The following is a 10,648-nucleotide window of genomic DNA, read 5'->3' as shown; positions in this document are numbered from 1 at the left end:
GTGGGGGTGGAGATGTCTCAGGCTCCGTGGGGAAAGATATGGTTCTTGCTCTTAAGCATCTGGTCTGAGGGGAAATGTGAGGACACAGATAATCACTCACAGGGGCCCAGAGATCCGGTAACCACAGAAACGTAAAAAAGATGCTCTAGAAGAGAAGGGGAAGAAATTGTCTTCTCAGGTCCTCATGAATAGGCAGGGGCTGGGTGGATTGGACGGACATTTTACCTCTGGGGGAAGACTGGGAACACTTGTCAGCTCTATTCCTGACCATTTCCCACACTCTGCAGATCAGTGCCACGTGGTTTGAGACAAATTTGTCCCAAAGCCTTTTGTTTACAGTTCACACAGTAAGTTCAGGAGCCATATATTGTGGCCATAAGATGTAGAAGCAAAGATCACGAAACAACCCCGGTTTCTCTCAATCCCTTCCTCTCAAGACACGCCCACTTTAGAATGCGCTCCAATACGCTCCCTGTTCTGGGATTGGAAATGTGGCGCTGTTTTTCCCCAGAGACGTTACTTGGCTCTAAAACGGAGTGCAGTAATCGTACTTTCGAAAAGTTTTAATGCTGGCCCGTACGGGGATCGAACCCGCGACCTTGGCGTTATTAGCACCACGCTCTAACCAACTGAGCTAACCGGCCAGTCGTTAGGGAAACTTTGAAATAAATCTATTTAGTTACAATACTGTTCAGTTCTCTCGGGAAAAACCTTCAGTTGTGGGACTGCTTTATGAGAAATGAAAACAGAACACAAACACTGACTAACTGAGCACCTAGACGAGTAACAGACAGTACTGGCAAGTACAGATGATGCGACTGGTGTAACTGCAGGTCGAGCCGCAAGTACCATGTGCACGAAGGGCAAAAAACCCTACAGCGTGTGGCAGATGCACCGGGAGAGGATAGATGTGTACGTGAGTAAACCATGTAGGATGGAAGTTATGAGTTTCTGCAACTGTCCTCACAATGTTTAATGTTGGCAAAAGCGTGGGGAAACACGGAGGCACCGCTGGGATTCGAACCCAGGATCTCCTGTTTACTAGACAGGCGCTTTAACCAACTAAGCCACGGCGCCGCCGGAAGAGCGCTTAGGATCTTATTTCCTTGGCCAGGTTAGCTGAATTGCAGAGAATGAATACAAAGATGTCACAAAAAGTCGGCTGCATAGGAAAATGAGGAAAGGATGGATGCAGCTGGGAAAGACACGAAAACTGAATGGAGTGACTGGGGGTAACAAGAGAAATCCTAGTTTTGATGCTACAAAACTGAGCACAGGACTTCTTTAGCCGACGAGGATGGGATTCGAACCCACGCGTGCAGAGCACAATGGATTAGCAGTCCATCGCCTTAACCACTCGGCCACCTCGTCTACAGATAGCCGTCAGTGTTCAGACTACCCTCCACGTCTCACATCTCTGGGACCTGAACTTCCTGCAGGTGGGGCTCGCCTACGTTGTGAAGGCTGCACATTTTGAAGGAATCCGCTCGGCACCGGAAAGAGAACTCGTAGATCAGAGACCGACTTATTCCATGCGTGATCGCCCGACCCTCCTCCCTCTGCTGAGAGGTCTAGAACTGCTCCTGTCTCAGGACCCGCGTTATCCGCCCAGAATTACAGTACCCGGATCCATTGCAAAAATCCCCGCGCGATGGTTGGGCTGTCCAGACGGGGCGGCCTTGGAACTTCCAGAAACCCCTCTCCTTCAGGCCCCAAGGAGATATTGCTTCTTCAATGACCTGAACGCTGAAGCTCGACCGTAGTTTAAAATAAAGGGGGGTAATAAAAACAGAAGAAAAATAGCCGCTGACCCCGACGTGATTTGAACACGCAACCTTCTGATCTGGAGTCAGACGCGCTACCGTTGCGCCACGAGGTCGGCCGGCGACTCGGCAATTCAGGTCTCCCCATGACCACTGTGCGCCCAGGAGGCCAGGGTCATGAATCGAGGCATGGATGGGCACCTAGGGCATTTCTGCCCCTCTGAACAGCTGCGGGGTCGTATCTGCGCTCGCCGAGCAGCCCTGTAGGACGAGCCGGGCGATTGGCACCCCAGGGCAGTGACTATGGGATCCAGGCTTAGCGGTCTGTCCCTCTCGGCCCCCGGCGTCCTGCCAACGCCCAGATAGAGGGTCCCGAGCTGATCGCCAGGGGATCCCAAAGCTTACAGCCCAGTGGGGACGGACCTGCCTAGAAACGGATGGAAGGATGGGAACCAGACGGAACGTGACAGAGCAGTGCCAGAGCCTAGGGCACCTGAAGTGGTAAGAGATTTGCTCCCCCAGCAGCAGGTCTCCTCCCCGGTTGCACTTTTGTAATTGCCTGCGGAGACTTCGAATGTACCCACGCACAACCCCCGGGTTCGGAGATTCTGATTTAAAGGGTCCAGGGAAGAGCTCTGAGATCGGTATGTAAAACTTTTGAAAAATATCGGTATTTCAACTGTTGGAGGGCACATAAATTTTGTCTATATTTTGATGAGTTTTGACAAATACATACACCTGCGCAAACACCTGCGCAAATCACAACTCTTTAAAAGCATATACGACATTTCCCTCGCTCAAGGTTCTTGCATGTCTGTCCCTTCTCTACGGATCCCCACTCCTCCCTTGCCAGAGGCAATCTCTGTTCTAATTTTGACCACCACAAACATCAGTATTTCTTTTTTTTTCTTTTCTTTTTTTTTTTTTTTTTTTTTTTTTTTTTTGAGACGGAGTTTCGCTCTTGTTGCCCAGGCTGGAGTGCAATGGCGCGATCTCGGCTCACCGCAACCTCCGCCTCCCGAGTTCAAGAGATTCTCCTGCCTCAGCCTCCCGAGTAGCTGGGATTACAGGCATGTGCCACCACGCCCGGCTAATTTTGTACTTTTAGTAGAGACGGGGTTTCTCCATCTTGGTCAGGCTGGTCTCGAACTCCCGATGTCAGGTGATCCGCCAGCCTCGGCCTCCCAAAGTGCTGGGATTACAGGCCCATGCCCGGCCAACGTAAGTTTTTTGTTGTTGTTTTTCTGTTTTTGTTTTGTTTTGTTTTTTTGAGACGGAGTCTCACTCTGTCGTCCAGGCTGGAGTGCGGCGGCGCGACCTCGGCTCACTGCAACCTCCGCCTCCTGGATTCAAGCAAGTCTGCCTCAGCCTCCCGAGTAGCTGGGATTACAGCGCCCACCACCGCGCCCGGCTATAATTTTTGTATTTTTAGTGGTGACAGGGTTTCACCATGTTGGCCAAGCTGGTCTTCAGCTCCTGACCTCGTGATCCGCCCGCCTTGGCCCCGCAAAGTGCTGGGATTACAGGCGTGAACCACCGCGCCCGGCTGTTTCTAGAAGAATGAAAGGAGTTCAATAGGCCGAGATGGCACAAGAGGTCCTGCCTGTATCTCATTCCTTTCCATCCAAGCCAAATTTCTACACAGTGGCTCTCTCGAAAGTTATCAGGGACTACAGAGATGTCAAAGCCAACAGGCTTTCTCAGGCCTGGCCTTAACCGACTCCAGGCAACATCTTCTCCATGAGCCTCATTTCCCATGGTCGTCTTGACACTAGTCTGCTGGCCCTTCCTAAGTGGCTCCCCGCTCCAGTCTCTTTTTCTTTTTTCTTTTATAAATTTTTTTGAAACAGAGTCTCACTCTGTTGCCCAGGCTGGAGTGCTGTGTGGCGCGTTCTCGCTCGCCACAACCTCCGCCTCCCGGGTTCAAGCGATTTTCCTTCCTCAACCTCCCGAGTAGCTGGGATTACAGGCGTGGTGCCGGTTAATTTAATTTTATTTTTTTTTAAAGTAGAGACGGGGATTCACCATGTTGGAGAGGCTGGTCTCGAACTGCTGACCTCAGATGATCCACCCGTCTCGAGCTCCCAAAGGGCTGGGATTACAGGCGTGAGCCACCGCGCCCAGCTCCAATCTCTTTTTCTGTTCTTCCTGTAAATCCTGGTTTTCCTCGGGTAAGGTTTTCTCTCCTCATGCTACACATGTTCTACGGATTCAGCTATTTCCTGCTTGCTAAGGGCTCCTGAATCTCGCTCCCACCTCTGGATTCAGATGTGTAGTGCCTGCTGATACCTTCACTTGACCCTGCCATACCTCCTTCCAGTCTTTCTGCACTCCCAGAGAGTGGCCAGGCCCAGGCTGGGGGATGCATCCTTGATTCTTCCCTCCCCCTACCGTCTTACTTCCAGTCACCACATCCTGTCAATTCCATTTCCTCAATAATCCCCCTGTCAACCATCCTTCCCCATCCCCCTGACAACCCCTCAGCCTCTCTTGCTGGATTGTTGTAGCAGGCTCCTCTCTAATCTCCCTGCCACCCGAATAGTCAGATAATCGTCTTTTTTTTTTTTCTTTCTTTCTTTTTTTTGAGATGGAGTCTGGCTCTGTCTGGAAGAAGAGGAGGAGGAGGAGGAGGAGGAGGAGGAGGAGACGGAGACTGGCACGGTGGCTCACTCCTGTAATCCCAGCACTTTGGGAGGCCGAGGCGGGTGGATCACCTGACGTCGGGAGTTCTAGACCAGCCTGACCAACATGGAGAAACCCTGTTTCTACTAAAAATACAAAATTAGCCAGGTGTGGTGGCGCATGCCTGTAATTCCAGCTACTCGGGAGGCTGAGGCAGGAGAATCTCTTGAACTCGGGAGGCGGAGGTTGCGGTGAGCCGAGATCGCGCCATTGCACTCCAGCCTGGGCAACAAGAGCGAAACTCCGTCTCAAAAAAAAAAAAGAAAGAAAGAAAGCTTAGGCACCAACCAGAAGAAGCTCCCACCGACCAAAATTGGGACAATTTGAACATCAAAAAGAATAACTGCAATGGATTGAAATACACAAAAGATGTTAAAATGTACAAGTTCATAATGATATTAAAAACAACTAATTACTTTTGCAAGATGCTAGAGAACCAACTCATTTTTCTGAAAACTGGTAAATCATAAGAAAAAACCCACACATTTATCCTGCCTTTCCTGTATGACCTGTATCTCATGGTAAACAAATTGATGATGGCAAGTTCTTACTGCAGAATGACAGAATTAGGACATCCCAATTTTGCAACTTCTAATGAAATAATAGAGCTAGGCAGTGATGATCAACTAAACCATTAGGTGAAAAACGGACGGGGAATTTTATAATTGTTGCCTAGTCTGACTACACCTGAACCCAATGCTCAGCCTAAACACTAGGAAAACAGGGAAAAGCAGGCGTCCTGATGCAATGCAATCAGGAGAACAAACCGTCACTCATGATGTGTTTTTACCAGAAAACCGAACGTGAGACTAACCAACCACTGGATCTAAGAACCAGTTTACAGGACATGCAGGGCATGGAGGAACGTGTTAAATCACATCACAAGAATAAGGCCCAGAAATGGCTCAATGCCTTCAACTGATAAATTGCAAGAAAAGGAAAGAAGGAGAAAGGAGGTGAGGGGGTAGGGAGGAGGCAGGACCCAAGATGAGCGAGACATGACAACCAGGTGCGATGTGTGGACTTTATTTGGACCCAGATTCAAACAAACTGTAAAAGAAAAAAGAAGTATGTAGGAGACACTTGGGCAATTTGAACTGTTTGATGATGTCTAGGATTTGCTTCAAAATAACCTGGTGTGTGCTATGAGGGAGGGTATACCTGAAACAAAGTTGGCCATGTGTTGATAATTGTTGAAGCAGAATAGAAGTGTTCATTATCTCCCCTCCCCTCGGCTCCCCCATCCTTCCCTCTCCCCACTCCCTCCCCTTTCCCCCTCCCCTCCCCTCCCCTCCCCTCCCCTCCCCTCTTTTTGAAGGAGTCTTGCCCTGTCACCCAGGCTGCAGTGCAATGGCACGATCTCAGCTCACTGCAACCTCCACCTCTCAGATTCAAATGATTCTGCTGCCTCAGCCTCCCGAGTAGCTGGGATTACAGGCACCTGCCACCATGCAGCTAATATTTGTATTTTTAGTAGTGACTGGGTTTCACCACGTTGGCCAGGCTGGTCTCGAACTCCTGACCTCGTGATCTGCCCACCTCGGCCTCCCAAAGTGCTGGGATTACAGGCATGAGCCACCGCACCGGGCTATTTTCTTTATTTTGTCATGTTTGAATTTGTCCATGATAAAAAAACGATTTTTAACTCCTTTTATTAAGAGTTCAAATCTTAGTACTTGCGGGTCCCAGTCCTGGAGTGAGTAGTCACTTGGGGGGACACCCCGTCACCAGCAGTACCTCCTATGGCCACTGGCTGGCTCTAAATATCGGTTTTGTGAGCAGGCAGAAATACAGTCTCTATAGGGCAGGCTTCTGTGAACCAAGGTCATGGAAAATGACAGGACAGGCTACTCACTGTTTATCAGTTCAGGACATGAAATGTGACTACCCCGTTGTTACTTATATAGTAAGTCCCCTATGCAGAAGGCCTATTTTTTTTTTTTTTTTTTTTTTTTTTTGAGACGGAGTCTCGCTCTGTCGCCAGGTTGGAGTGCAGTGGCGCGATCTCGGCTCACTGCAACCTCCGCCTCCCAGGTTCAAGCGATTCTCCTGGCTCAGCCTCCCAAGTAGCTGGGACTACAGGTGCACACCACCATGCCTGGGTAATTTTTGTATTTTTAGTAGAGATGGGGTTTCACCATTTTGGCCAGGATGGTCTCAATCTCTTGACCTCGTGATCTGCCTGCCTCGGTCTCCCAAAGTGCTGGGATTACAGGCGTGAGCCACTGCGCCTGGCCCAGAAGGCCTATTGTAAGCAGAATGCCCCAGACCTCCAGCTGTCAGAGCCCCCATAATCTAACAGCCATCCTGACCCTCCCTTTTTCCCACTCACCCAGAGCACCAAGTCCAGACTTCCTTTATCTTCTAAATATCTTTTGATACCCTCCACCTCCTTTGTCCAAACCTCATCCTGTCTCTTCTAGATAATTATTAGCCTTCTGTTTAAAATCTGCTTAAAAGAAAGAAAAAAAATGGAAGAAGAATATAAATAAAAATAAAATTTGCTTAAAATCCATTATCCATGTTGCAACTAGAGTCATCATCTAGAACACCAACCTGACCATGTCCCTCCCTGTAGCTGCAAGGCCTGGCTTCATCTGGCCCCTGTTTACCTAACGAACCTCACACTGAACTTTTCTTCCCCTTCCATCACTAGGTTTCTGGAATGCTGCCTTCCTTACTGTTCAACGAACACACTTGGCTTGTTCTCACCATCTTTGCACTTGCTATGTCCTCTGTCTGGAATGCTCTTTCCCTAGATCTTCATGTAGCTGACTCTTTCACTTCCTTCTATTCAGAGACCTTGGAAAACCTTGCAAAAGCAGGTCCTGGATTTTCCTCACTTTTGGCCTATGACAACTTCTTTCATCTGTGAACAGTTATATTTGATGAATCTCTCACTGGGGGAGCTCACCTCTGAAGGTCTAGGTCGAAAATGCATGTAAGTTACAGACAGAGGGAAGAAAAGCATGGAGAGTTCGTCAGTCTTTTTTTTTTTTTTGAGACAGGTCTCACTCCTGGCACTCAGGCTGCAGTGCAGTGGTGTGATCATGGCTCACTGCAGCCTCCACTTCCTGGGTGCAGGTGATCCTCCCACCTCAGCCTCCCAAGCAGCTGGAACTACAGGTGTGCACCACTATGTTTGGCTAATTTTTTGTATTGTTTTGTAGAGAAGGGGTTTTGCCATGTTGCCTAGGCTGAACCTTCAGTCTTTTTATCTTGTCTCCTAAGAACGTTTGAATGCTTGCTATGCTGTAATTTCTGCATTGGATAATACAGGAAGCTCATCTCTCATTGTAAATTAGGTGTCATTACTATCACTCATTTTAGGAATCAAATGCAATGGGGGTCATTTCAAAGGAGAAAACTTAATGGGTTTCCTTGTCCATGCTGAGAGCAGGGAGGTTTGAAACTATCTTCAGAACTTTGAAGGGGTCCAACAGTTAAGAAAAGAACTGGCCGGGCGTGGCGGCTCACGCCTGTAATCCCAGCGCTTTAGGAGGCCGAGGTGGGTGGATCACCTGAAGTCAGGAGTCAGAAGTTCGAGAACAGCCGGGCCAACATGGTGAAACCCCGTCTCTACTAAAAATACAAAAATTAGCTGGGCATGGTCGCGGGCACCTGTAATCCCAGCTACTAGGGAGGCTGAGGCAGGAGCATCACCCCAACCCACAAGGCGGCAGTTGCAATGAGCCGAGATTATGCCATTGCACTCCAGCCTGGGCGACAAAGGTGAAAACTCTGTCTCAAAAAAAAAAAAAAAAAAAAAAAAAAAGGTGGGGGGGGCCGGGTACGGTGGCTCAAGCCTGTAATCCCAAAATTTTGGGTGCTGGGAGACTGAGGCGGGCAGATCACGAGGTCAAGAGACGGAGACCATCCTGGCCAACATGGTGAAACGCGGTCTCTATTAAAAATACAAAAATTAGCTGGGCTTGGTGGCGTGCGTCTGTAGTCCCAGCTATTCCGGAGGCTAAGACAGCAGGATCACCTAAGCCAGGGAGGTCGAGGGTCACTGTAGTCATGATCATACCCCTGCACTCCATCCTGAGTGACAGAGCAAGACCCTGTCTAAAAAAAAACAGAGACTTTGCTGAACCTCCTTTCAAAAAAATAATAATAATAATAATAGTAACTCCTCAGTAAAGTTTAGAAAATCACAATCTTTTATTTCATGGGGATAAAAGCAAGTTTTGGTGATTACATTGTCTCCAATATGAAGAAAAGGCTGTGCTGTCTTTTAAAGAGATGGTTTATATGAAAATGTCATTACATAGTTTCAATATATAGGAGTTCAACATTTTAGGGACCCTCAATCCTAAAAATCATTCCGGTTTTTTTTCCAATTTCTTGTCTTAATAATACAATATAAGACTCCGAAAATATTAATGTTTATTGTTTAAAACTTTTTTTTTATAAGATGAAATCTCATTCTGTCACCCAGAGTGGAGTGCAGTGGTGTGATCTCAGCTCACTGCAACCTCCACCTCGTGAGTTCAAGAGATTCTCCTGCCTCAGCCTCCCGAGTAGCTGGGACTACAGGAGCGTGCCACGATGCCTGGCTAATTTTTGTATTTTTAGTAGAGACGGGGTTTCTCCATGTTGGCCAGGCTGGCCTTGAACTCCTGACCTCAGATGATCCACCCGCCTCGGCTTCCCAAAGTGCTGGGATTACAGGCGTGAGCCACCGCGCCCGGCCTAAAACTTTATTAAAAAGATATCTATGTATGTATATATATGTGTGTGTGTGTGTGTGTGTGTGTGTGTGTATATATATATATATATATTTTTTTTTTTTTTTTTTGAGTTGGAGTCTTGCTCTGTTGTCCAGGCTGGAGTGCAGTGGCGCAATCTCGGCTCATTGCAACATCCGCCTCCCGGGTTCAAGCGATTGTCGTGCCCCAGCCTCCCCAGTAGCTGGGAATACAGGTGCGTGCCACCATGCCCGGCTAATTTTTTTTTTTTTTTTTTTTTTTTGTATTTTTAATAGAGACGGGGTTTCATCATGTTTGTCAGGCTGGTCTCAAACTCCTGACCTCAGGGGATCTGCCCGCTTCGGCCTCCCAAAGTGCTGGGATTACAAGCGTAAACCACCATTCCCGGCCTTTATTATTGTTTTAACAGAGAGAGGTGTCTCACTATGTTGCTCAGACTGGCTTCAAAGTCTTGCGTTCAAGGAATACTTCGCCTTGGCCTCCCAAAGTGCTGGGATTACAAGCATGGGCTTTTGCTTCTGGTCCCAGAGTGCATTTTCTTTTTATTTCTTTTCTTTTTTTTTTGAGACGAAGTCTTGGTCTGTTTCCCAGGCGGGAGTGCAGTGGCACGATCTTGGGTCACTGCAACTTCTGCCTCCCGGGTTCAAGCACTTCTCCTCCCTCAGCCTCTGGAATAGCTGGGATTAGAGGCAGGCGCCACCACACCTGGCTAACTTTTTAACTTTTTTTTTTTTTTTTTTTTTTTTTTTTTAGTAGAGATGAGGTTTCACCATGTTGGCCAGGCAGGTCTGAAACTCCTGACCTCAGGTGATCTCCCTGCCTCGGTCTCCCAAAGTGCTGGGATTACATGCGTGAGCCACCGCTCCCGGCCAATTTTTGGCCAAAGTTTCTAAAATAAAGTTTAAGGTTAAATGTCCGGCTGGGCGCGGTGGCTCATGCCTGTAATCCCAGCACTTTGCAAGGCCGAGGCTGGCGGATCACGAGGGCAGGAGATCGAGACCATCCTGGCTAACACAGTGAAACTCCGTCTCTCCTAAAAACACAAAAAATTAGCCGGGCATGGTGGCGAGCGCCTGTAGTCCCAGCTACTCAGGAGGCTGAGACAGGAGAATGGCGTGAACCCGGGAGGCCGAGCTTGCAGTGAGCCGAAATCGCGCCACTGCACTCCAGCCTGGGAGACAGAGTGAGACTCCGTCTCAAAAAAAGTAAATAAATAAAATAAAACAAAATAAATAAATGCTCTATTTTAATAGAATTATAAATGCCCTATTTTTATAGAATTATAATTCTGCGTTTCTTTCTTTTTTTTTTTTTTTTGGAGATGGAGTTGCGCTCTTGTTGCAGAGGCTGGAGTGCAATGGCGCGATCTCGGCTCACTGCAACCTCCACCTCCTGGGTTCAAGCGATTCCCCTGCCTCAGCCTCCCGAGTAGCTGGGATTACAGGCACGCGCCACCACGCCCGGCTAATTTTGTATTTTTAGTGGAGACAG

The 10,648-nt window shown here is 48.2% G+C and overlaps 4 non-coding genes across 4 annotated transcripts; all 4 read right to left on the bottom strand.

The window, feature by feature from the left end:
- Window positions 1-570: 570 nt before the first annotated feature.
- TRNAI-AAU (transfer RNA isoleucine (anticodon AAU)) lies at window positions 571-644 on the bottom strand. The gene has a single exon. It is a non-coding gene; the product is annotated as a tRNA-Ile (tRNA).
- A 359-nt stretch (window positions 645-1,003) lies between these two features.
- Window positions 1,004-1,077, bottom strand: TRNAT-AGU (transfer RNA threonine (anticodon AGU)). Its single transcript has one exon. It is a non-coding gene; the product is annotated as a tRNA-Thr (tRNA).
- Window positions 1,078-1,289: 212 nt separating this feature from the next.
- On the bottom strand, window positions 1,290-1,371 carry TRNAS-GCU (transfer RNA serine (anticodon GCU)). The gene has a single exon. It is a non-coding gene; the product is annotated as a tRNA-Ser (tRNA).
- A 436-nt stretch (window positions 1,372-1,807) lies between these two features.
- On the bottom strand, window positions 1,808-1,879 carry TRNAW-CCA (transfer RNA tryptophan (anticodon CCA)). The gene has a single exon. It is a non-coding gene; the product is annotated as a tRNA-Trp (tRNA).
- Between the last annotated feature and the right edge of the window lie 8,769 nt (window positions 1,880-10,648).

This window comes from Gorilla gorilla, chromosome 19 (assembly GCF_029281585.2).
Source record: "Gorilla gorilla gorilla isolate KB3781 chromosome 19, NHGRI_mGorGor1-v2.1_pri, whole genome shotgun sequence".
Lineage (NCBI taxonomy): Eukaryota > Metazoa > Chordata > Mammalia > Primates > Hominidae > Gorilla > Gorilla gorilla.
This window is presented reverse-complemented; position numbering and strand designations above follow the sequence as displayed.